Below are 27,611 nucleotides of genomic sequence, written 5' to 3'. Positions count from 1 at the left end.
CAAGAGACTTAATCTCAGGAAGCAAACGGAGGGTTGCTGGAGGGGAGGGGGGTGAATAGTGGGGTGGCTCAGTGATGGACATTGGGGAGGGTTCATGATATGGTGAGTGCTGTGAATTGTGTGAGACTAATGATTCACAGACCTGTACCCCTGAAGCAAATAATACATTATATGTTAATAAAAATTTTAAAAATTCTTAAAATGAAAATTAAAAAACTCAATTAGCCAACATATAGTACATCACTAGTTTTTGATGTAATGTTCAATGATTCATTAGTTGCTTATAGCGCCCAGTGCTTATCACCACATGTGCCTGCTTTAGTACCCATCACCCAGTAACATCCTCCCTTCCACTTCCCTTTTCACAACCCTCAGATTGTTTCAGGAGTCTCATATGGTTTATTTCCTTACCTGATTTTTCCCCATTCAGTTCCCATTCAGTTTTCTCTCCCTTCCCCTACGATCCTCTGCACCATTCCTTATTCCACATAGGAGTGAAACCATATGATAATTATCTTTCTCTGACTGACTTATTTCACTCAGCATAATACCCTCTAGTCCCATCCATGTCAACGTAAATGGTGGCTATCCATCCTTTCTAATGGCTGACTAGTAAGAATTACATATGTTTCTTTTATCCTTTTTTCCATTGTATGCTGGTTAGAATTTATAGAATAATGTTAAATACTAATGATAATTGTGGATACAGTATCTGGCTCTGCTAGTACTGCTTTTAACATTTCACCATTAAGCACAGTGTCAGTGATTGAAATAATATAGTTTAATAAATTAATGAGTTTCCTTTCTTAAGTTATTTAAATTGTTTTGAAGTGGAAGATATTGGCATCTGTTGAGATTAGGCATATTTTCTTACTTTCTTAAATCATATTAATAGATTTTATTTTTGATACCATTTATATTTAACTTTTATCTTTATTAAAATAATTATATAAACTAACACATATTATTTATATATTTCTGTATGAACTTAGAAAAACAGCTCTCTCCCACCACAGCCCTTTTCTTTCCTGTGTCCTCCTTCTTAGTGGGATCCACTTCAAACTTTAGTTATCCCAAATTGTATTTACTTCGTATTTCTGTGGTTTGACTTTTAACTTTCTTAGAGATCTCTTAGTATTAATCTTAACTATCTTATTAAGACTTATTTTATGGGCTCAGTTTATGCTCCATTTTGGCAAATATTCCATATACACCTGTAAAGAATGCCTTATGCAATTTGCTGTCTGATGTTTTCTAAATATCAACCAGGTCAAATTGATCAATCGTTTTATTAAAATGTTCTCCATCACTGCCACTTTTTGTCTGATTTTTCTGCTAATTGCTGAGAGAAGTGTATTTTGCTTTCCATTCATGATTACACATTTAAAAAATTGTCCTTTATAGCTTGATGAATGTTTGCTTCCTGCATTATAAAACTATATTCCTACATTCATCTATTTAGAATTGTTATTTTTTCATATAGTTTCTCTTCTTCTTTACCTCTGGATAATACTTTATTTTCACTCTGATATTAATATAACCGTACCAGCTTTCTTGTGATTAGTGTTTATTTGAAATGTCTTTTGCATCTATTTATTTTCAAGCTATCTGTATCCTTATTATTTTTTTTTCTTGGTGCAATTCTGTTATTTTATACCTAAGGCAACTAAGAATCAGAGTGATACAGTGTGTTGATTAATATCCTTTACCCATAGTTCAAAATGGAGATTCTCTACATGAAGTATTGTATGCATATATTTCTCTCTCTCTCTTTTTTAAAGATTTTATTTATTTATTTGACAGAGATCACAAGTAGGCAGAGAGGCAGGCAAAGAGAGAAGGGGAAGCAGGCTCCCCGCAGAGCAGAGAGCCGGATGGGGGCTTGATCCCAGGAGCCTGGGATCATGACCTGAGCTGAAGGCAGAGGCTTTAACCCATTGAGCCACGCAGGCACCCTTCTTTTTTTTTTTAATTTTTTTTTTTAAAGTCTCCTTTTTAAACAGTATCTACTTGGGTCTGTTTTTTATTTGTGTGTTTTTAAATCAAGCCTGACACACTCCAAGATTTAATTCAAGTGTTGACATTTAAAATAATCATTAATATGATTGTTGTTATTCTTTCTGTATTTGTAAGAGTCTGGCTGTATCTGAAGTCCTTGTTTCAGTTATTCCTGAGGCTCAATGCACCCCTGTTCTTAAGAAGCCACATAAGATACCCTGGAAGCATACTGGTAAATTCCTAATTTTGCTTCATCATCCAAAAGTTCTGACAAATATATTTACTACTTCTAAAATCATTATTAATGTGATGGTGGAAAGATACATTTTTACATTGCTTTTTAAAAATCTAGCATCATGGGGAGCCTGGATGGCTCAGCCGGTTGTCAGTTATCATAGAATCAAGAAGATAATTGGACTTAGGAAAGAACATTCTATGGGTATAGAACATCTCCTAGGATATTCTGCCTGTTTAACAAATTCCTTTCCACTGTGGGTAAATGAGCAAGGTACCACTGCACAGATGTCCCTAGAGTTTAGGAGGAATCAACTTCCATGAATGTGAGACAGGGAAAAGAGAAGGTATGTGTGAGGTACATGGAAGGTTATGGGAAGTTATGGGAATTTAGAATACAGAATGGCCAGTAGAAATTCTGGCATCAAGATTTAGATTTTTGTATATCTAAGATATTATTGGGTAGTGCCTAGAAAATTATATAGGTTTGTTAACATTTAATTTAATAATTTTTAACTGTAAGTACCCCACATTATTTTCTCTCCTTGTTATTCATTTCTACATGACTGATACATTATATTATTTTTTCTCAGTATTGAAATAAATTTAATAGATTGATTCCTGTGGTGTGTTTGTATAGAATTTCATGTTCTAGAGTCTAAGCTTTGTAAAAAATTAGGGGAAATTTTTCTTCTGGATGGAGAGGTCAGGAAATTGGCATCAGCTACCAAACTCACAAGCTTGCCAACAGCTAGCTATATCTCAAATGGACATCTCATTTAAAAGGACAGAGGAATCAACAGATACTATATATTCTCTAACAGCCGAAACATAGGAACCTAAAATCTTACTATACTCACAAAGATCAGAGCATTGTATACTGTGACTCACCAGTTCTCTGAATTTTCCATAATTTCATTCTCTACTCCCCATATTTCTATCTTCCTAATATCACTCTGGGATGATAAACCATGATGCTATTCTTGGGCGACCCAGTGTCTGTCTTCTAATCCCCTGCTATATAAGCTGTATTCTGTAAACCAGAAAATTCAGCATCATCTGGGGTCTTAAAAGGAATGCAGAATCTCAGGCCTCATCATAGACCACCTGACTCAGAATCTTCATTTTAGAAAGAAACCTATACGATTCGTATAAGCATTAAAGTTTGAGCAGCACTGCTGTGGCCAGTATTGGTTCTTAGGCAGTCTCCTTGGCAATCACAGTAAGTAGACCATGGCCATTCCTGTAATTTATTTTTTGATCTTGCTCTCAGCAACAAAATGGAAGGATGGAATCAAGCATTTATTCAAACAACCATAAATTTTTATCATTTATTATGTCATAAGCACTATATCAGGGACTGGAAATACAGAGATAGGGATATAGTCCTTGCCCTAGTAGCCCACAGGTGAGTGTGTAGACTGATCTAGAAGTTGCACCACAAATCTGACATCTTCTGGCGTCATCGTTTCCTTTCCTGTTCCAACTGCATCACGTGGGCTCCACCCCAGATTACTATACGTACACCAATGCCTTCCTTAATATTTCAGAGGATTGCTGGGTGTGCCGCGTTATTGTCTTTCAAAAGATGCCAAAGACCTTTCCTCAATCATCTCTTGTATTAGAGCCAGTGTATGCTTCTGTCCGTGTCCACTCTCTTTGCCCTGCATGGAATTCATGGACGGAGCCTTTTCTCATTCTTCCCCAAGGATTGCTAACGAATGTCACTGGGTATGAAATGCTTTTACTAAAGGTTTGGGGATGCGAGAGAGTAATTACATTACAGACTGGAAAACAACATTTTACCTGAAATCTCTCGCCATCTTCACTGCAGAAAACATCCTTTGACCACTGTCAGTCTTGGCCCTGGTGCACTACCATATTGCAATCGCTTATTTTTCAGAACTGAGTTATTGTTCCTTTTTTTCTCACTTCCCCAGGCCCAGGACTCTAAACTCCCAGCTTTCCCCATAGTCTTCCCAAGTTGCTAAGGAAAAAATGGAAAAAAATTTAGCATGACAAAAAAATCAGAATGCAAAAACAAAATTTTTGCCTCTAAGAATGTATCTTTCTACTATATTAAGTAGAGTAAACATCTCTTTATTGAATAAATTTCACAAAAATTATTTATTTTTGAATAAATATTTATATTTATATTATTCTCCTCTGAGCCCCAGATGAATTTTTGGGTTGCATCAGATAGCGCCCCCCCATCTACTAAGAGGGTTAGCTGTCAGTGTATCAATATGGCTGTAGAGGTAAACACAAAGTGAAAGCTGTTGAAGGCTGGCATTTTAGGCCAGGCTGTGCAGAGCTGGACACCAGACATCCATGAAAGACTTCCTGCATGATGTGAAATGAGTTTCTGAAGGATCTTCTAGGAGATAATGAGTTATAAAGAGAAAATGATAAAGGCTCATTAACACAATGTTTCAACTTTGAGAATGCCAGGTTTAAGGGATTGTGGGATATTCAAGTGGAATGACTATTCAAATACTAACAGTAGATAAAGCCATAAGAAAGAGTTCATCAAGAGTGAGAGGAAAATTGACTGAGGTTCACCTGGAAAACTGAACAATGTGTGGGCACAAGAGGGTCTGTGAAGGATACAGAGAAGGAATGGTGCTTCACAGAAACATACAGAGAATGCATACAGAGAAGTGTGATGTCCCTAAAAACAGAGAAGGACAGAGAATGGGGATGTTGAAAGTCTGAAATGATTCAAACAGATCAAGTAATAAAGATCAGGTATTGTCTGTGGGACTTAGCAGCAAAGAAGTCATTTGGGTTCTTACATGATGAAGCTTTTCCAAGATAGGCAGAGCTTGACAACCAGCTACTCAAGCTAAGGATTTTCTTCTCTTGAGAATCCAATTTCCTGCCTACAATACGTCTACTCAGACACTCATTTGGCAATTGGGTGAGTGGAGCTGTTCATAGAAGTTATGAATTTGTATTTGGAGTTTCTTTCCTGAGCTATGGAGCATGTAGAGCATTGACTCAGTGAATATTGCATCCTACTGTCTTTATAATCCCATGCACAAACTTCACCTATCATCTCGTCACCTAAGAACTCCCCCTACTAGTCAGGGTGCACCCCTGTTGTTCTTCCCATTACTCTCACCAGGCACTTAACACGAGTAGGCAAGTCCCAAGTGGAAATGAGTGTCTGGGACAGGTCTATTCACATGTAAACCAAGTGATAACAGTTCTTTGCTTGGAACCATCCAATAGTTACCCATCTTCCTAAGAAAACCATCCAACAAGGACCTACATGATCAATCCCTCTTACCCATTTGACCCTATCTCCTTTAACTCTGCCTTTCAGTTATTCTAGCTTTCCTGACCTCAGGATCTTTACCCCGATGCCCCTTCTGCCTGGAATGCTCTTTCCCTGCATGATGTCTTGGCTCATGACTCTTTTAGGATCTTTAGTTAAATGCTACCCTTTCCATGATATTTAAATTGCAACCACCCACAACAATCCTTTTCTCCCTTCTCTGCCTTATTTTTCCTATTGCACTCACGAACATCTAACACAGTACATACATTCTGTCTCACGAGATGCAAACTTCATGAGAGAAGGATTTTTGACTATCTTTTTCTCTTCTGGATTCCCAGAATCTAAAATGGTGCTTGGCACAAAACAGACTCTCCACAAATATTTGTTGAATGAATGAATGAATGAATGATATGCATCAGTCATTCTTCTCCAGCTAGGCAAGGACCTTTGTGGTTGTAAATGCTTATAATCAATTTTCTTAAGAGCACTTGACCAGGAGGGTGGGGGAAGGTGGCAGGTGGGGGGTGCGGAAGGCAAGTGTGTGACAGAGGGAGCGACAGAGGGGAGAAGTTGGAAATGGGGGAGTAGAGGGAGCTCAGAAGCCTTGCTCTATAAAGCCAAAGTTCACAGGATTGATATGGCAGGTTCTATGGGCTGTGAAATTGGAGTTTAAAGCAACTGAGAAATATTTAATCATGGTGTAAGCATTTGTTTCAAGAAGGGGCTGGAATCTGCAGGGGAATGAGAGCTCAGGTCTGGTATGGTTGATGTTGCAACTTTTCCTCCAATTTCCCTGATCGGTTCTTATCTTTCACTTATCGCATTCCGCTCCCCATACCCCCCAAACCCCCCAAATCACAAGCTTCCTTTAAAAATGTGTCTTGTGTGCTGTTGCTGCCAGGCTGATTGTGGAAGTACAGTGTGCAGAGAAAACACACAAAGGCTTCTGTGCAAGTCAGAAGCTGAGAAAAGTCTTTATCTCCAGGCTGACACAGGATGGAGCAGCGGGCTACGCTTCCTTTCTGGGAACCACCACAGCGGTCTGAGCTGCTTGGTGGCATTGTGTTGCAAGGACAGCCATGCCTGAAACAACATTCTAACCCAACTGAGCTATGTGTTTTATTGTTTAAATAGAGGCCCCTTTCCTCAGCGTTCTCTGAAAGCAGATATTCAGAATATTCAGAGACCCTGTCTTCCCAAATACATATCCAAAAAGGGGATCGAGCCATTAAAATGAAAGTGACAATTCTTCTTCAGGTATTTCAAGGTTGAGTGTTTTCCCCAAGGCTGAGTGTTTGATTTAAAACAACAAAAGAAGCTGGCAGTGCAGACAGGACTTGACACATTCTCAATACAAATGATGAAGTGCCGCGCAGGCCCTGGGCTTCCCCTCCCTTTAGGCCTCAGAGCAGCAGGGATGTGGCCAGGTCCCATGATCTGAGCCACAGCCTGTGCTGAGTGGCAGCGTTTACCTTTCTTCCATCAGCAGTGGTCGCTGAGGAAGATTAAGAGAGCTCCACGCTACCACCTAATGAGACAAAATGCTACTTCATCAATATCAACTGCTCAATATGTGAGCTCCACTTTGCATTGGGCAAAAAGCAAAACCTAATTCCTTCTCAGAGGCATGAGATGAAATCTGGATTTATGCTCTGACCACAAATTGGAAGACACATTTATTTCAGAATTCAAAAGGAGACAGAAGAAGACTAATGGGGGAGGGGGGGCGCCACAAGTAAAACCAGTCGTCCTACAGCAGAAGGAGAGACGCGCATCCTTTCACACGGTGCATAAGATTGTTTCATAAACATTTGTGACAGATTAAAAACTATTGAGGATTTTAAGACATTTTCTGTATTTATAAGATATTATCAATCATGATGTACAACTCTGGGCCCTAGTCAGATAAGTGATGTTGACAGTAGATGAAAAAAATTTAACATTGGCTAAAAAGGCCTATTTTGTCTGTATGAGTGTGGGTGTGTATGTGTGTTTGTGTGTCTGTGTAAACCAGCCAAATAATTATAACATTTACTACACAGATTCTTTTTCAATTAAAATTTAGCAAGGCACCATGCTTTCACACACATGGCCTAATTAAATCTCACAATAAGCCTATGAGGTGGCTATGGTTATTTCTCTTTTGGAGATGAAGGAGCCTAGTTTCTGGGAAACTGATGGTCACACAACTAACTAGTAGAAAGGACCAGATCACCTAAATGCAGTGACCTCTCACTGCTCTATTAGCTGCCATTCACTCATCAAGCTACCATTTATTCAGTACTTCCTACATGTCATAAGGTATTTCTTTTTTTTTTTTTTAAAGGTTTTATTTATTCAGTTGAGGCGGAGAGAGAAAGTGAGCATACACGAGCGAGGGGGAGGGGCGAGGGAGACAGAGAAGCAGACTCCCCCTGAGCAGGGAGCCAGATGCAGGTCTTGATTCCAGGACCCTGAGATCAAGACCTGGGCCGAAGGCAGATCCTTAACCAACCCTAAGCAACCAACCTTGTCATAGGTTTTTATATGTTTCATTTCATGTGCATGAAATGCATTCAACAACCCTGCAAGCTGTGTGCTTTTACTACCACCCCCACTTTCCAAAGGAGGACACTGAGACAGAAGTCTCACCTGAGAAAACTGTCTTGGGTTTTTTCGTTAGTAGATGGTGGTGCCGTATTGTCACAGGACTTCTGAGGCCAAAGCAGCTGCCCTTTCTGCTGCAGCATACTGCCTGAGCAAATTTTTAAAAAAAGTAGCCTTTAAAAACAAGGCCAAGAAAAACAGAGAACAAACCAACAAAAACCTTGAAGTTTCAGACAACCATAATCACAAATAAAGGTATTTTGAATCAGGTCGATAGTAGAACATAAACATAAAGCTTACGGAAGACAATGCCGATGTTGTGTGATGAGTAACAGGTGTGTTTCAGCTTTCTCAAGTACTGTATTATTGTGTCTCCTAAGATCCTGCTTTGGTGAGCTTCCTGTGAGTCTTCCGTCTTTCTTGCCATTTTCACAAACACTTTCCCTGGTTGAGGGGCAGGACCTTCCTTCTTCGCTAGAGGACCTACGAGCAGTTGCAGGGGTATAGTCACATTCCCAGGGATCAAAATGGAGGGCAGCAGACGAAAATCTATAATGTACTTTATCTGATCCTTCTAGGTAAAAATCAAATGCTATTGAATGGCACAAAATCAATTTTCTGTTCATTCAAGAGATGCTAAATGATAAAAGACCAAGTCTAAGTACTTGGATGCTTAAAATCCCATACTTGGAGACTTCGTTTACATTTCTAAAGACAAGTATGTCCGTGGAACAAATTCCCCTGCAGAAAATGCTGGTTTTCTGAGAGAGGAATGCAACTCCTGAAAGCATGAAGATGAACAGATGAAAAGACACCTGTCCCCAACTTAAATGGTATCTCTTAGAAAAGCCTCACATTTCCTCTCCAGCCCCATAGCCTTTTTCAGAGATCCCACCCTCAAAGCCCTTATAGTTTTTGCTCAGACCCTGAGGGACCTACCTCCTTGGGGCCAGAGTAGATGCGCAATAAATAGTTGTTGAATGTACTAGTTTTCTGTTATTGCTGCAACAAATGACTGAAAACTTAGTGGTTTAAAAACAATGAGAATTTGGGGCACCTGTGTAGCTCAGAGGGTTAAGCCTCTGCCTTCGGCTCAGGTCATGATCTCAGGGTCCTGAGATCGAGCCCCATGTCAGGCTCTCTGCACAGCAGGGAGTGTGCTTCCCCCCCTCTCTCTGCCTGCCTCTCTGCCTACTTGTGATCTCTCTCTCTGTCAAATAAATAAATAAATAAAATATTAAAAAACAACAACAACAACGAGAATTTACTATCTTATCTTTCAGGAGGCAAGAAGCCCAAAATGCATCTCACTATGCTCAAAACAAGGTGTCAGGAAAGCTGGGTTCCTTCTGGAGGCTCTAGTGGAGATCAGTTTCTTGCTTTTCCACCCTCTAGAGGCTGCTCACATTAATTGGGTTTTGGCCCCTTCCTCCATCCTCACAGCTGGTGATGTCAGACTGCCTTCTCTGCGATGCTCCCTCTTCTACTTTCCTCTTCCACTTCTAAGGCCCCTCGTGATTCTACTGGCCCCACGCAGGTGATCCAGGATAATCTCCCCATCTCAGAGTCAGCTCATTAGTAACCGTAATTCCATCTCCAGTCTTATTTCCTCTTTACCACGTCACACAGCATAGTCATAGATCTGGGGATTAGAACAGAGACATCCTTAAGGGAGAAGGTGAGGGCAGGTGCAGTTCATACACACTGGTGGCTGAATGAACAAACTAGAAAAAAATAATATTTGCCCAGTTATCCATCTTTTTATTCAAAACATGGTTTTGAATGGACAGTGTAAAGAGACCTAAAGTTTCAAAATAACCCCAAGTACCAGAAGCTTGCACCCATCACTTTGAAAAGCCCATTGACTGTCTCATGACTTTAAGAACAATAATCTACAGTGATAATGGGAGATCAAATGATTGATATCATGCGTTTTTAAATCTTAAGCTGTAAAAAGAAAAATCAAGCATCCTCATCAGGAAGGATAAATTATGACAAGGCTAAAAACCATTGTGTCTATTTTATAATCTGGTCTCCTGACCATGCTAAAATACTTAGTATAGGCTGAGGAAATGCCAAAAATCCCAGGGATATCATTTCCTATAATGCTCGGGTATAGATCCTCATAAGAGCAAAACCAAAGGAACTGAACTGTTTTATCACTATCCTGCTGGGAGTAGTGTTTAAATATATGTGTTAACGATACATTTAAAAAAAATTTCCCTAACATACATCAGTGAACTTTGTTCTTTCTACCAATAGCCTCATTGCCTGACACTTTAATAGCAGAAAACTTACGTAAGGGCTTCATTGACTATCCCCACCCCCACCCATTTGGGATGAGTTTCACACCACAAAGTAATCCAGAGGCCTCTTTTTTTCCCCCCCTTCGGAGAAATAAAACCCTACAGAAATACAACTCTCTACCTAATTTGAAGGGCTTGTAAAACTAGACATTAAGATTCCAAAAGACATTTAAGGTTACTATTAGCAACCAGTATTTGGCATCCTTTTATACAGAGTAACATTTTGCGTGTAATTTTCCCAAACCACATTAACATCTTGATGCCTCTTACATGTACATGGCGGGAAATGGACCACATCAAGAGAAGTCATCATCTCACATGGAATTTAGAATCTTCTAAGTCCATTTTATTTTATTTTATTTTTTATTTTTTTAAAGATTTTATTTATTTATTTGTCAGAGATAGAGGGAGAGAGAGAGCGAGCGAGCACAGGCAGATAGAGTGGCAGGCAGAGGCAGAGGGAGAAGCAGGCTTCCCGCCGAGCAAGGAGTCCGATATGGGACTCGATCCCAGGACACTGGGATCATGACCTGAGCCGAAGGCAGCTGCTTAACCAACTGAGCCACCCAGGCGTCCCTATATTCTCCATTTTAAGAGTTTTTTTCTTAATCAAGTTTTCTTTGGAGATCTCACTATTGTTGATGACTACCATATACAAAGCACAATTGAAAACAGCCTGCCAAAAGTAGAAAGCCATCAGTTCCAGCCAGTAATTTCCCATTTCCCCATATTACTTTTTTCTTAATACAGTCCAAATTACTCTACTAAGTATCACATGGATTATCTTATCTACTTTAATATGGAGAAAGCTATCCCCACTTTACAGATAATGAAAATGAGGGTAGGCAAAATTAATATACTTAATATCTGACTGCTAGAAACAGTGATTTTAGAAACTGCTAAATTGGGGACTCTTAACCTATCTGAGGTCAGTATCTATAATTTTGCCATTCTTTTTTTTTTAATTTTTTATTTTTTATAAACATATATTTTTATCCCCAGGGGTACAGGTCTGTGAATCACCAGGTTTACACACTTCACAGCACTCACCAAAGCACATACGCTCCCCAATGTCCATAATCCCACCCCCTTCTCCCAAACCCCCTCCCCCCAGCAACCCTCAGTTTGTTTTGTGAGATTAAGAGTCACTTATGGTTTGTCTCCCTCCCAATCCCATCTTGTTTCATTGATTCTTCTCGTACCCACTTAAGCCCCCATGTTGCATCACCACTTCCTCATATCAGGGAGATCATATGATAGTTGTCTTTCTCTACTTGACTTATTTCACTAAGCATGATACACTCTAGTTCCATCCATGTTGTCGCGAATGGCAAGATTTCATTTCTTTTGATGGCTGCATAGTATTCCATTGTGTATATATACGACACCTTCTTGATCCATTCATCTGTTGATGGACATCTAGGTTCTTTCCATAGTTTGGCTACTGTGGACATTGCTGCTATAAACATTCGGGTGCACGTGCCCCTTTGGATCACTACGTTTGTATCTTTAGGGTAAATACCCAATAGTGCAATTGCTGGGTCATAGGGCAGTTCTATTTTCAACATTTTGAGGAACCTCCATGCTGTTTTCCAGAGTGGCCGCACCAGCTTGCATTCCCACCAACAGTGTAGGAGGGTTCCCCTTTCTCCGCATCCTCGCCAGCATCTGTCATTTCCTGACTTGTTGATTTTAGCCATTCTGACTGGTGTGAGGTGATATCGCATTGTGGTTTTGATTTGTATTTCCCTGATGCCGAGTGATATGGAGCACTTTTTCATGTGTCTGTTGGCCATCTGGATGTCTTCTTTGCAGAAATGTCTGTTCATGTCCTCTGCCCATTTCTTGATTGGATTATTTGTTCTTTGGGTGTTGAGTTTGCTAAGTTCTTTATAGATTCTGGACACTAGTCCTTTATCTGATATGTCGTTTGCAAATATCTTCTCCCATTCTGTCAGTTGTCTTTTGATTTTGTTAACTGTTTCCTTTGCTGTGCAAAAGCTTTTGATCTTGATGAAATCCCAATAGTTCATATTTGCCCTTGCTTCCCTTGCCTTTTGCGTTGTTCCTAGGAAGATGTTGCTGCGGCTGAGGTCGAAGAGGTTGCTGCCTGTGTTCTCCTCAAGGATTTGGATGGATTCCTTTCGCACATTGAGGTCCTTCATCCATTTTGAGTCTATTTTTGTGTGTGGTGTAAGGAAATGGTCCAATTTCATTTTTCTGCATGTGGCTGTCCAATTTTCCCAGCACCATTTATTGAAGAGGCTGTCTTTTTTCCATTGGACATTCTTTCCTGCTTTGTCGAAGATTAGTTGACCATAGAGTTGAGGGTCTATTTCTGGGCTCTCTATTCTGTTCCATTGATCTATGTGTCTGTTTTTGTGCCAGTACCATGCTGTCTTGATGATGACAGCTTTGTAATAGAGCTTGAAGTCCGGGATTGTGATGCCACCAACGTTGGCTTTCTTTTTCAATATCCCTTTGGCTATTCGAGGTCTTTTCTGGTTCCATATAAATTTTAGAATTATTTGTTCCATTTCTTTGAAAAAGATGGATGGTACTTTGATAGGAATTGCATTAAATGTGTAGATTGCTTTAGGTAGCATAGACATTTTCACAATATTTATTCTTCCAATCCAGGAGCATGGAACATTTTTCCATTTCTTTGTGTCTTCCTCAATTTCTTTCATGAGTACTTTATAGTTTTCTGAGTATAGATTCTGTGTCTCTTTGGTTAGGTTTATTCCTAGGTATCTTATGGTTTTGGGTGCAATTGTAAATGGGATTGACTCCTTAATTTCCCTTTCTTCTGTCTTGCTGTTGGTGTAGAGAAATGCAACTGATTTCTGTGCATTGATTTTATATCCTGACACTTTACTGAATTCCTGTATAAGTTCTAGCAGTTTTGGAGTGGAGTCTTTTGGGTTTTCCACATATAGTATCATATCATCTGCGAAGAGTGATAATTTGACTTCTTCTTTGCCGATTTGGATGCCTTTAATTTCCTTTTGTTGTCTGATTGCTGAGGCTAGGACCTCTAGTACGATGTTGAATAGCAGTGGTGATAATGGACATCCCTGCCGTGTTCCTGACCTTAGCGGAAAAGCTTTCAGTTTTTCTCCATTGAGAATGATATTTGCGGTGGGTTTTTCATAGATGGCTTTGATGATATTGAGGTATGTGCCCTCTATCCCTACACTTTGAAGAGTTTTGATCAGGAAGGGATGCTGTACTTTGTCAAATGCTTTTTCAGCATGTATTGAGAGTATCATATGGTTCTTGTTCTTTCTTTAATTGATGTGTTGTATCACATTGACTGATTTGCGGAAGTTGAACCAACCCTGCAGCCCTGGAATAAATCCCACTTGGTCATGGTGAATAATATTTTTAATGTACTGTTGAAACCTATTGGCTAGTATTTTGTTGAGTATTTTCGCATCTGTGTTCATCAAGGATATTGGTCTATAGCTCTCTTTTTTGGTGGGATCCTTGTCTGGTTTTGGGATCAAGGTGATGCTGGCCTCATAAAATGAGTTTGGAAGTTTTCCTTCCATTTCTATTTTTTGGAACAGTTTCAGGAGAATAGGAATTAGTTCTTCTTTAAATGTTTGGTAGAATTCCCCCGGGAAGCCGTCTGGCCCTGGGCTTTTGTTTGTTTGGAGATTTTCAATGACTGTTTCAATCTCCTTACTGGTTATGGGTCTGTTCAGGCTTTCTATTTCTTCCTGGTTCAGTTGTGGTAGTTTATATGTTTCTAGGAATGCATCCGTTCCTTCCAGATTGTCAAATTTATTGGCGTAGAGTTGCTCATAGTATGTTCTTATAATAGTTTGTATTTCTTTGGTGTTAGTTGTGATCTCTCCTCTTTCATTCATGATTTTATTTATTTGGGTCCTTTCTCTTTTCTTTTTGATAAGTCGGGCCAGGGGTTTATCAATTTTATTAATTCTTTCAAAGAACCAGCTCCTAGTTTCGTTGATTTGTTCTATTGTTTTTTTGGTTTCTATTTCATTGATTTCTGCTCTGATCTTTATGATTTCTCTTCTCCTGCTGGGCTTAGGGTTTCTTTCTTGTTCTTTCTCCAGCTCCTTTAGGTGTAGGGTTAGGTTGTGTACCTGAGACCTTTCTTGTTTCTTGAGAAAGGCTTGTACCGCTATATATTTTCCTCTCAGGACTGCCTTTGTTGTGTCCCACAGATTTTGAACCATTGTATTTTCATTATCATTTGTTTCCATGATTTTTTTCAATTCTTCTTTAATTTCCCGGTTGACCCATTCATTCTTTAGAAGGATGCTGTTTAGTCTCCATGTATTTGGGTTCTTTTCAAACTTCCTTTTGTGGTTGAGTTCTAGCTTTAGAGAACTGTGGTCTGAAAATATGCAGGGAATGATCCCAATCTTTTGATACCGGTTGAGTCCTGATTTAGGACCGAGGATGTGATCTATTTTGGAGAATGTTCCATGTGCACTAGAGAAGAATGTGTATTCTGTTGCTTTGGGATGAAATGTTCTGAATAGATCTGTGATGTCCATCTGGTCCAGTGTGTCGTTTAAGGCCTTTATTTCCTTGCTGATCTTTTGCGTGGATGATCTGTCCATTTCAGTGAGGGGAGTGTTAAAGTCCCCTACTATTATTGTATTATTGTTGATGTGTTTCTTTGATTTTGTTATTAATTGGTTTATATAGTTGGCTGCTCCCATGTTGGGGGCATAGATATTTAAAATTGTTAAATCTTCTTGTTGGACAGACCCTTTGAGTATGATATAGTGTCCTTCCTCATCTCTTATTATAGCTTTTGGCTTAAAATCTAATTGATCTGATATAAGGATTGCCACTCCTGCTTTCTTCTGATGTCCATTAGCATGGTAAATTCTTTTCCACCCCCTCACTTTAAATCTGGAGGTGTCTTCGGGCTTAAAATGAGTCTCCTGGAGGCAACATATAGATGGGTTTTGTTTTTTTATCCATTCTGATACCCTGTGTCTTTTGACAGGGGCATTTAGCCCATTAACATTCAGGGTAACTATTTAGAGATATGAATTTAGGGCCATTGTATTGCCTGTTAGGTGACTGTTACTGTATATGGTCTCTGTTCCTTTCTGATCTACCACTTGTAGGCTCTCTCTTTGCTTAGAGGACCCCTTTCAAGATTTCCTGTAGAGCTGGTTTGGTGTTTGCAAATTCTTTCAGTTGTTGTTTGTCCTGGAAGCTTTTAATCTCTCCTTCTATTTTCAATGATAGCCTAGCTGGATATAGTATTCTTGGCTGCATGTTTTTCTCATTTAGTGCTCTGAAAATATCATGCCAGCTCTTTCTGGCCTGCCAGGTCTCTGTGGATAAGTCAGCTGCCAATCTAATATTTTTACCATTGTATGTTACAGACTTCTTTTCCCGGGCTGCTTTCAGGATTTTCTCTTTGTCACTGAGACTTGTAAATTTTACTATTAGGTGACGGGGTGTGGGCCTATTCTTATTGATTTTGAGGGGCGTTCTCTGAACCTCCTGAATTTTGATGCTCGTTCCCTTTGCCATATTGGGGAAATTCTCCCCAATAATTCTCTCCAGTATACCTTCTGCTCCCCTCTCTCTTTCTTCTTCTTCTGGAATCCCAATTATTCTAATGTTGTTTCGTCTTATGGTGTCACTTATCTCTCGAATTCTCCCCTCGTGGTCCAGTAGCTGTTTGTCCCTCTTTTGCTCAGCTTCTTTATTCTCTGTCATTTGGTCTTCTATATCACTAATTCTTTCTTCTGCCTCATTTATCCTAGCAGTGAGAGCCTCCATTTTTGATTGCACCTCATTAATAGCTCTTTTGATTTCAACTTGGTTAGATTTTAGTTCTTTTATTTCTCCAGAAAGGGCTTTTATATCTCTCGAAAGGGTTTCTCTCATATCTTCCATGCCTTTTTCGAGCCCGGCTAGAACCTTGAGAATTGTCATTCTGAACTCTAGATCTGACATATTACTGATGTCTGTATTGATTAGGTCCCTAGCCTTCGGTACTGCCTCTTGTTCTTTTTTTTTGCATTGAATTTTTCCGTCTCGTCATTTTGTCCAGATAAGAGTATATGAAGTGGCAAGTAAAATACTAAAAGGGTGGCAACAACCCCAGGAAAATATGCTTTCAGAAAGTGGTTGTTTTTCTGTTTCCAGAATTGCTGTTCTTCTTCTCTTCGATCTGCCGATGGATTTTCAGGTGTTTGCAATCTTTAGATAAGCTATCTAGCTGATCTCCGGCTAGCTGAAGTAGTCTCAGCCTGCTACTTCTCCGCCATCTTGACTCCTCCCCCAGTATCTATAATTTTGAATGAGGAAAATTAACCTGACCATTCCTAAGAGCTGGAATAATTTTGTTTTATTCTCTTATGAAGTAACCTAGTAAGATAATTATTGAATGTTTAATATGATCTCTGGAAAATAAGATCTTTTTTAAAAGCTACCTCTAAAACTGTCACATATCATTAACATCATTTTATTACTTTGTTAGTAATCCAATATCTATGGCAGCTTAGGATCTGAAATTCAAAAAATGCAAAAAAAAATTAAGTTTTTAGATCTTGTAAAATGACAGTTTTCTATTTATCCCTCACTGCATTTTCTAAATCTTACTCTCTCATTTCAAAAATCATAAAATGCTACACTTTGGTAAAAGTATTGTTTTGAACCTTTCAAAGTAACTTTGAGCAGCTATGTTATACAACTGTGTATATTTATATCATGTATAAATATATATATTTAATTTTAATTGTATTAAAAACACATAATGTAAAATTTATTATCTTAACCATTTTTAAATATACAGCTCAGTTATGCTAGATTTATTCACATTGTTGTGAAACAGATCTTCAGAAAAGCCTACAAAACTGAAACTCTATACTCATTAAACAAAAAATCCCTATTGCTCCTTCCTTCCCTCAGTCCTTGGCAACCTCCACTCTATTTTATGTCTCAATGAATATGACTACTTTAGATAACTCATATAAGTGGAATCATACAATATTTGTCTTTTTGTAACTGACTTACTTCATTTAGAATCATGTCCTCAAGGTTTATCCATGTTGTAGCATGTGTCAGTATTTCTTCTTCTTTAAGGCTGAATATATTCCATCGTATGTATACAACACATTTCGTTTATCTATTCATCTGTTGGTGGACGCTTAGGTTGCTTCTACCTCTGAGCTATTGTGAATAAAGCTGCTGTAAACACAAATGTGAGAGTATCTCTTTGACACTCTACTTTCAATTCTTCTGGCTACAACCCCAGAAGTGGAACTGTTGGATCATATGGTAATTCTATTTTTTCATTCCTTTGAGGAATTTCCATATTATTCTCCATAGTGGCTATACCATTTTAAGATTTCACTGATAGTGCACAGGGTTCTATTTCTCCTTATGTTCATGAACACTTGTTACCCAATGTGAAAGGATGGAACTGGACTGACACTATATACAAAAATTACCTCAAATGGAGTACAGAGCTAAATGTAGGACCTGAAACTATAAAACTCTTAGAAGAAAACAAGGGAAAACCTTTATGATATGAGTTTGGCAATGATTTTTTGGATATGATACCAAAAAGCACAGACAACAAAAGCAAAAGTGGACAAATGTGACCGTATCAAATCTAAAAACTTCTGTGCATCAAAGGATATAATTGTGCAAAAGCAACAGAATGAGAGAAAATATTTTCAAATCATGAATCTGATAAGGGCTTAATATCCGGAATATATAAAAATTCTCACAACTCAACAAGAATAAAAAATAACCTGAATAAAAAAATATGGACAAAGAACTTGAATAGATATTGCTCCAAAGATGATATACAAATGGACAATAAGCCTATGAACAGAGCTTCAGCATCAATAATCATTAGGGAATGCAAATCAAAACCACAGTAAGATATCACCTCATACCCATTAGGATGGCTATTTTTAAAAAACAACAACAACAGGAAATAACAAAAATTTGTTAGTTTTACACTGGTTTGATACATTAAAACATGGCATCCTACAAGTTTATAGCGACATGTAAATAAGGGTGTGTTCTAACTTTTGTTTGATGACTCCAGTTGTGAATTCTCATTCACTGGACCAAAAAAAGCCCAGAACAAAGGACAGGAGCTTAACATGTCTCATAAGCACATTCATGTACTCAATACACTTGTCATATTTCTTTTCTGTCTTTGGGTAGGAAACACAAAATGACCTCATCCACGAACTCTATTTCCTTGAAAGAGTTATGGCCTATATTGTTTTCCACTTGGAGTTGGCGTTGTACTATATGGAATCTGTTAGGCTTGTGGAATTTATTGTTTAGTCCACAATAAACAAGGTCTGAGTAGCTCATGTCATTACTTTGTGTAAATTAGAAAAAAAGTTGCCTGTTTGTACAGACTGGGCCTCATAACTCATCAATCATCACTAAGGGGAATGTGGGGCTGGGTTTGGCACCCACAAACCCATTCACTCAGGTGTCCTCATGCAGTGGCCCAGAAGAATAATTTTAGGTATTAGTTCCTCTTAGAGGATTTTGACAAAGTGGTATTTCATAAAATAGCATATGTAGCCCTCAAAATGAGCCTTTTTTTAAATATGATTTTCATATTGGCTTTAATCCCTCATCTTCTTTCAAGGCCAGACTTCTTGGAGGAAGAGCTACTCTTGTGCATTGAGGCCATGAAGTGGGTTTCTCAAGAGAAGCTGCTTCAAAGAGCAACATGAGTAGAATTCCCCAAGAGCCAAATAAGTGGTATGACATTTTGGCCAATAGGGACTATTGTCTATTTGCTACAGCAGGACTATGATCATAGGCAATCTTCTAACTACTCAGAAAGCTTTGCTTGTATGTAACTTGTAAATGTATCTGAGGGCTTCTTATTACTTATTTATCTATTTATTGTACACATCTATTCTTATTGTGTCCTTGGAGGATACAATGTAGAATCCTTCTCTGCTCAGGAAATTAAATATTTGAAAGGGCAAGTTAATGAACACCTTCTTACACTGTACTCAAGATGGTACATGCAATACAGGCAAAATAGATCTTGTTGGGTGAATGATCTAATTTTACAAATGAGAATGCTGTAGCTCTTGATGTGAAAGGATGGAATTGAATCTTTACACTTTGATTATTTTTAATCAATGTTGTACTCTGAAAAGACCATTTCAGACCACATATAAATGAATTAAAAAAACTGAAAGGTCAAGAACCTTGACTTCTTCAGAATAACTGTCAAATATATTATAATCTCCCTAGTACTGAATGTATCTGAAATTACTTTGAGAATTTTACAGGGCTACTTATCAAAGAAAAGTAAAATTGCAATTTAAAATAAAAATTTTTGAAGCAGCAAAAATTTGTCTTTTTTCTTTATATTTAATATTTTAATATCATGAAGATTTTATTTATATCTGAAGACTTCTTTATTCACAGTAATAATGTCAGATTAAGGAGGACATACAAAACAAGAAAGCCCATTCTTTAAGTAACTATATTGTTTGTTCTGCCATATACTTTTCAGTTCTTATAGCACTTTTTCATGCTATCAAATCACTTAATAGCTCAAGAAAGTGAGATGAAGATCACAGGTTTCCCTAAAGTAACTCAATATCAGGCAATTGTATTTTCTTGCCACAAACCTGTTTCTCTGGAGCAGGAGATGTTTCCTTAAAGCTAGGACAGTCTAGAAAACACACTCTAGTTAGAGATGCAAATATGAATTATTAATCTCACCTAAGAACCATAAGATCTCATTACTCCAAACAAAAAAATATATACATCTCTTATACAGATTTTCTTCTTTGCATGTTAATTACCTTTTTACTCAACCGAGGATCTTATTTCATCTGAATGTCAGATATAATTTTCCAGTAGTACTGACTGCAAATGGTAAGTCATATTTTATTGTGAGACTTTATTTATTTATTTATTTGAGAGAGACAGCACGGGGAGCTGCAGGCAGAGGGGGGAGAACCAGGCTTCCCACTGAGCAGGGAGCCCAGTGCCGGGTTTGATCACAGACCCCTGGGTTCATGACCTGAGCCAAAGGCAGATGCTTAATGACTGAGCCACCCAGGCACACCATACATTTTTGCTAGGAGATACAATTTAACTCTGGTTTTGCTTGCTGGCAGATGCTCATAAATATACTGCTTGGAGACATTTAGAAGAATGGGTTGGTTGATTATTGACCACACTTAGCAAACTACTGGCCTGGGATACACCTAAATCAATCTTCATGCTTTCCTACTTTAACTGACTACCAGTTTCACAACAAATAGACTAAGGAAATGGGCTGTCTTGCTTTAAGATTTTTGGAATAGCTGTGCTTTATCATGTCAGAGCACAATTCTTTCAAAAGTTTATGAAATGACTACAGTTTGTGCTTAAGCCTTCAGACCATCTATTGTATGCTTTGATTTGTGCAGGAGAAACATGCTTCTAAAAAGGCATAATGAAATTATACATCCAATGTAGGCATGACTTTTCCATAATTGATACAGGCAGAGATGGGATTAATAAAAGAATAAAGCCTCCTAGAAATTTAACAGGGCTTGAATAATATTTAAAACATTAAAATCACTTGGATTTATAGCTGATCCATAAATTCTAACCTTTGGGCATGGTATTTTAAGGCTGAAAGAGACCATAGACTCTAGTTTCCTTACCTTACAAACAAGGCAACTCATGAGCAGAAACAAAATAAGCAATGGCCACATCAGGATCAGAACCGAGATCTCTGATGGCAGAGATATGTTGATTTCAACCAACACATTCCAAAACAGCAATTTGGTACTGACGTTGTTATAAAGTCTTTCCTGAAAATTATCTGTAAAACAGAGGGATCCTCATTCTCATATAGCACATACTTTAGTGACTCTGCAAGAACTTGGATTATGGATACCCCTACCTCTGAGTTCTGTGGCCCAGGGATCTCTATGCAAATTTAAGAATGAGGCAGGGAAAACTGGTTCTTTGGGGCCTTTTGAAGAGAATTTAAATGCAAGGGAAATGAGGGCCTTGCCATGGAGAGTGGGAAGTACAGAACAAAGTGGGAGAGGGATTGGGAAAGCAAGAGATGGAGACATCATATAAAAATAAAAATTAATTGGATTGAGAAAATGAAAGGAAGCTGGGTCAAATAGGAGATTGAGCTTAATTACAAGTGAATGGTAGGATTCAGGGGTGAGTTACCTTTGCAATTAGACAAGCTTGGGACTCCGGGAGTGACACTGGAGAAAAGAGGGAAATGAGCTCACTTGTCCGAGTCTCTTTCTAAAGCCGCTCTACTCAGTTGGTGCCTTGCTGATGCTGAGCTGAGACCATCTTGCATAGCTTCACTACTGATATGGCTTAGTTCCAAAGACACAAGTTCAGAAACATACACATGATTTATTCCCTATTAAAACTGAATAATTATTGTAAAGTATTGTGATTATTATGTGCCTTGAATTAAGGAATACTTTGTAGCACGAATGATGGCAAAAGGCTTAATACAATTGTCAATTAATATGTAAATTACTCTGAGCAGCAAACTAGTTTTTCATTTTTACTAAAATTTATTTACTTTTTATGGGATGAGGAACACTCTGGCTATCTAAAAGCTCATTTTATTGGGGCGCCTGGGTGGCTCAGTGGGTTAAGCCGCTGCCTTCGGCTCAGGTCATGATCTCAGGGTCCTGGGATCGAGTCCCACATCGGGCTCTCTGCTCGGCAGGGAGCCTGCTTCCTTCTCTCTCTCTCTCTGCCTGCCTCTCAGTGTACTTGTAATTTCTCTCTGTCAAATAAATAAATAAAATCTTTAAAAAAAAATAAAAGCTCATTTTATTAACAGAACAGACATTTAAAGAGAATGTCTAGAAGTTTGAAATTTATGTTAGAAGAAAAAGGAAAGAAAAATTCTAGTTGTTTATCTTAAACTTTTTAAAAAAAGATTTATTTATTTGAGAGAATGAGAACATGTGTGTATGAGCCGGGGGAGAGTCAGAGAGAGAGGGACAGAGAATCTTGAACAGACTACCCACTGAGCGCAGAGCCCAGTACATGGCTGGATCTTGAGATCTGAAGATCATGACCTGAGCTGAAATCAAGAGTCAGCTTCTTAACCAACTGAGCCACTCAGGTGCACCTTGAACTTTTTGTAATTTGGTGACTGTTCTTTCATAATCCCACTGATCATCTCAACAATAAAGTTTCTGAAATGCAGTGTTTTGTATTAACAATCTCTAGAGAATTAAAAACAAAATGATAATGATGAGGGAGCCCAAGGCAAGCTGACTGGGAAGCACAAGCTAACACCCCAGATGGCCATGCCCTCCCCAGGGGGGAATTTGTGTGTTGTTCCTCAGGCACTCCAGCTGCCCTAGAACAAGGGAAAGGGAGAAACAAATCGTTAACTGACAGAGATCCCAGTCAGGCAGGGTGGTAGTCCCCATCAGTTTGCAACTGTCTTAATGATTTGCAAGAAAAAGGCAATTTTATCAATAGCCAAACTTGGCTATAGACTCAGAAATCTATAGACTCAGTCTTCTGGGACCCTAATGTCACCCTCCCCTCTATAGGATAGAAAATCTTATATAATAAGTCACCCCACACACTTAGAATGCAGATCTGGCTGCCTACTGGTCCTGTCATTGTACTTTAATAAAACCACCTTTTTGCACCAAAGATACCTCAAGAATTCTTTCTTGGCCATCGGCTCCAAACCCACAACTCTGAACCACATCAATACTGTGACAAACATACTCATTGGCAGGGTCTTAAGTCTCTTTGAAAATGAATTCCACAGTATAAGAAGTGAGACTTCTGAGAGAAGTAGTTTTCAATTCTTTGAACATTTATTTTGTTGAACCACTGAAGACTAAAATAGGTTCTCTGCCCTTAAAACATAAAATAGCATTGAGTTCCGTACATATGACAGAAAGAAATATCTTCTCATTCTGAGCCTCATTAATTATAAGAGCTAATATATAAATTGAGTATTTACTATACTTTATGTTCAGTGCTTCTCAGGCATTATGTCCTTTAATTTTTCAGCTTTATGAAATAAGTAATATTATCCTCATTTTATAGAGAAGGAAACTGAATTTAGTGATGTTAAGCTGTTCTCCAAGGCCACAGGAGCTGGGCTTCACATGTATACACAGTAATAAACTCTTTGTTACCAGGATGGTATCTTTGGTTATCACAAACTTCAGTAGACAAAGTATGTAGAAAATTTGAAATCACTGGAGAAGACCTCCTGCCTTTAGCCCAGGTGCTCTAACAGAGCAGCCTTAGGTTCATGGGCAAATTCCAACACATAGCCTTCAAGGGTGAAGAGAATGGGTGCAACCCACAGTTGAAATTCAACCATCTTTCCGAACTTCTTAAGAAGAAACAATGACTCCTCTCAGGGATTACAGTCCTTAGATGGATTCTTGCAACTTTGTGTAAAATTTAAGGCTATTTTGAGAGGACGCTCAAAGAAGAGGTCAAAGAGGGTTTTCTTCTATTTGTGTCAGGGAGACAACCATTTTTCTACTCTCTTTTTTAAACTTTCCTCCATTATAACCATGGAAGGGATTGAACTTGCTATTCTTTTTAACATAGAATTGACTTACATTGACAAAAATTTCTGAAGGTTGGCTTGGTAGTCATGTTCAAAACACCAACTGAGAAGGCCATACATCACTGTGTATTCTAGCCCCAAGGGGACTCCTGTGAGGGAGACTGCATTTTAAAAATATGCCAAAAAAAAAGTGAAGCAGAAAACTAACAGATTTCATATATACACAGAATGGAAATTATATTTCCTGTGTCTTTAGTTGATTTTATTGTACCTAATACTGCAATTGCTAAACAAGTAGAAAAATAAACATCACAAACAGTGAATGTCAAAATCAAATTAAGAGCTTAAATTGGTCTAGATGTAGAGGCCACTTTTAGACAACAGGCTTGAGTAACAGAAACTTGATCAAGGCAAAAGGGCCCATAGCGACCCCCTAGCTGAGTACAGACAGGCCACCAGGCGACCCACCTCAAAATATCCAGAGGCTCTAACTAATCCAAAATATCCAGAGGCTCTAACTAATCCAAAATATCCAGAGGCTCTAACTAACTAATATACAACAAGGCACAGTTACAAAAAAAAAAAAAAAAAAAAAAAAAGGAAAATTCCATATGGCCCCATACCTCCTCCTTACCTTCTAGCTTTTAATGTAGCCCCTGCCCACTGCCTTGTTACAAACAGTCTCTCCTCTGCTGTCCTGTCCTCCCCTCCCCCCCACACTCCATCTCCTTTGTGGTGTATTCAGTAAGCATCTACCTCTTTTGCTCTACCTTGGGTTAATCCATTCAGTGGCCACCACCACCAGCTTCCACATTTGGGGGCCCCCATCTGATCAGGAGAGATAACACATAGAATAAAACCGAGGAGATGACATGGTTGTTTATGTGCTTGTTTTTTTCCACAAAGAATCACCTATTTGTTCTAGGAAATAATTGAAAATTTATTCAGTGTCTTCACTCCAACTTAAAATTCTTAAAGGTACAGAAAGTTTATCCATAGTGTCTTTCCAAAACTTTGTTTTAAAAATTTTGCTTTCTTAATATTGACTTGTCCTTTCAAAAATCCATGTATTTCTGTAGCACATTCTTTTATGAGCAATAATTGTTATTAGCCATCATTGTGTAACCATGGCTCAGGGTTACAATGTTACAGAACCTGGACTGGATCCTGATGGAAGAAGCAAGCAGCGCTTGGAGACTTTGGAGGATCAGAGGTTTATTTAACACCAGCAGGCTCAGTGAAGAGTACTCTCCAAAGGGCTGAGCCCTGAGCACAAGAAGGGAGGGGAATTTAGTCCCTTCTACTTCTGCATATTTGGTACTTTTGGTGTGTGAGGGACACGGGGTAGGAAAGAAGAACCCAGAAGGGCTTTGAGACAGGGACTGGAATTCCCTTGCTGGTTTGGTCAGCCAACTTACAGTACAGTTTTTCCCTTATCATTCCCCCCTTTGATGCTCCTTTAAACACCTAGTTTAGAGAGTATCACTATCATCTACTATGGGCCGATAGCCCTGCAAGGCTAATATCTGGGCAGCTCACCTCATAACAGTGTTTTCTATGAACTTAGCAATCCATCCTAAGGTTCCTAAAGTTGCCCGATAAGCAATTACAATAAGAAGTTTCTGGGAGGAAGTCCAATCAGAAGGGACAACAACATAAAGTCAGACTCCTGAGGTGAGGGATATCATGCTGATGATAGCCAGGGACCACAGCAAACAGATGTCCATCAGTTGGTGGCGTCTCACAGAAGGTGGAGCCAGAGCAGGTCCCTAAAGTCTGGTTGGGCTTCCCACTGGTGTGATTCATCCAACTGGTGAAACTTCTTTACTCTAAAGTGGTGGACCTACTGGATAATGCCTGAGACCTTGAGGGCAGTAGGGCTGGTTAGAACAACAGTGTAGGACCCTGTCCACTGTGGTTTGAGGGGGTCCTTCCTAAAGCTTCTCAGAAGATATGCTTTAAGAGTTTTTCCCAGGACTTTCAGGCAACTTGGGGCAGTTCTAAGTTTCCATTCTAAGCCTGCTTATTACAGGGGGTGTCCTTCCATGGAGCCTTGGATGTGAATTATAGCTGTGGCAATCCTTTAAATCCGGTTGACTAGAATAAACAAGATCAATGACCTCCAGCAGTCATGCTCTATAGAAGTACGATGTTCAGGTCCAGGCATAAAGGCAGAAGGAATTAAAGTTTGACAGGTTTTAGGGATTATTTCAGGCATATATATATAAGCATAGACTGGTATTTAATAAGTCAGCCTCCATCATCCATTGGTGGCCTTTGGTCTCTAAGACACTCTGGACCTGATGTGAAGTCATTACAATCAGGGACTGTCCCATAAAGAGCTTTGAGGCTCTAAATCAGGAGGGCTGTTATGTGCTTATCTAAAGCCTTTGTTGGCAACTACACCTCAAAAGAGGTGGCGTCTAGGATAAGTATGACTGTGAGCAATGAAACATTAAGAAAGATCTTTTTGGGGTAAAGCATTAATATCCTAACTACAAGGAATCACTGGCAAGTGGGGGAAGACTTATCAAGAGGTTAATGGTATTCCCAAGTACATTATCCAATCCAATCATAAAGTGGGGCCATCCATTATCTGCACAAGTCCATACTTAACCCATGGAGTGGGGTATGCTCTGGCTTTTAGGGAATGATTTCATTATCCCAGCCACATAGAATTGGTCAAGGTGATAAGTTAAACAATTGTTGGGGAATCAATCCCATTTTCCAGTTGTTTAATCATGTGCCATGGGGTCCTGTTATTATTGTCCCCACAGAGTAAAAAGCAAGGCAAGAAGATTGTCTAAATGAACTATTGTTCGACTTCTTTGAAGTTTACCTTAAGTTGTCTAGCTTAGGTAAACAACAAACATTTAAACACAATTAAATCTAGAATTTGACATCCACAAAGGTGGGTTATTTAAATGTAAATTTCCTCTCTAAAATAACCCTCATTTCCAGAGATACCCAAATCAGGACTAATTTATTTGAAAAACAAGTTCAGTTTTAACAAATCTGGCTTAATCCTTTACATAAGCTCATCAAGAACAGTGAATGATCATATAGATTTTTTAAAGAATCTGCTTTGCTGGAACTTTATAAGGAATCTCTAGGTTGAACTGTTAGTAGCCAGTCCAGGCCAGAAGTCAAGCCAAGTACTTGCCATCCCGACATGCCTGCAAAACCTGTTAAGATTTGGGAAGATTCCTCTTCCTGAGGTCCCCAAGGTATCCTGAGGGTCCTGCACCTGCCAGGAAGTGACATTCTTTACTTACCTGGTAAGGATGCTGGGAACTCTTTAAGCAAGGTACCAGGCCAACAGTTCCAAGGGGCTTTACGGTTCCAGATTTCATAAAGCCAACCTCCATTCCTTAAAGCTGTGTGGTCATATCTGAGTCTATGCAGGTCTTTCTCAAATATGACATCCCAGTCAAAGCCTTGGTAAAATAACCAATGTTCCCAGTGGTGTCCTGTCACAAGGAAAACAGATTCTTATTGAGCTTATATAAATGACTAGGACTGCCATGGAAGAAGGAATACTTACTGAGACCTTTTGAGTTTCAGAGGGTTCAGATAGAGAGAAAAGTTGAATGCTTTAATTTGTGTACAAGTGATTATTTTATCGTGTTTCTGTAAGTCATAGAAATCTTAAATT

General features: G+C 38.8%; 1 pseudogene; it reads right to left on the bottom strand.

Annotated features, from left to right (window-relative positions):
- The window catches only part of LOC131826530 (ethanolamine kinase 1-like), a 52,907-nt pseudogene extending 25,583 nt beyond the window's left edge, over window positions 1-27,324 (bottom strand).
- Window positions 27,325-27,611: the final 287 nt, after the last annotated feature.

This window comes from Mustela lutreola, chromosome 1 (assembly GCF_030435805.1).
Source record: "Mustela lutreola isolate mMusLut2 chromosome 1, mMusLut2.pri, whole genome shotgun sequence".
Classification (NCBI taxonomy): Eukaryota; Metazoa; Chordata; class Mammalia; order Carnivora; family Mustelidae; genus Mustela; species Mustela lutreola.
Note: the sequence above shows the minus strand (reverse complement) of the source record. Positions and strands in the feature narration are given on the sequence as shown.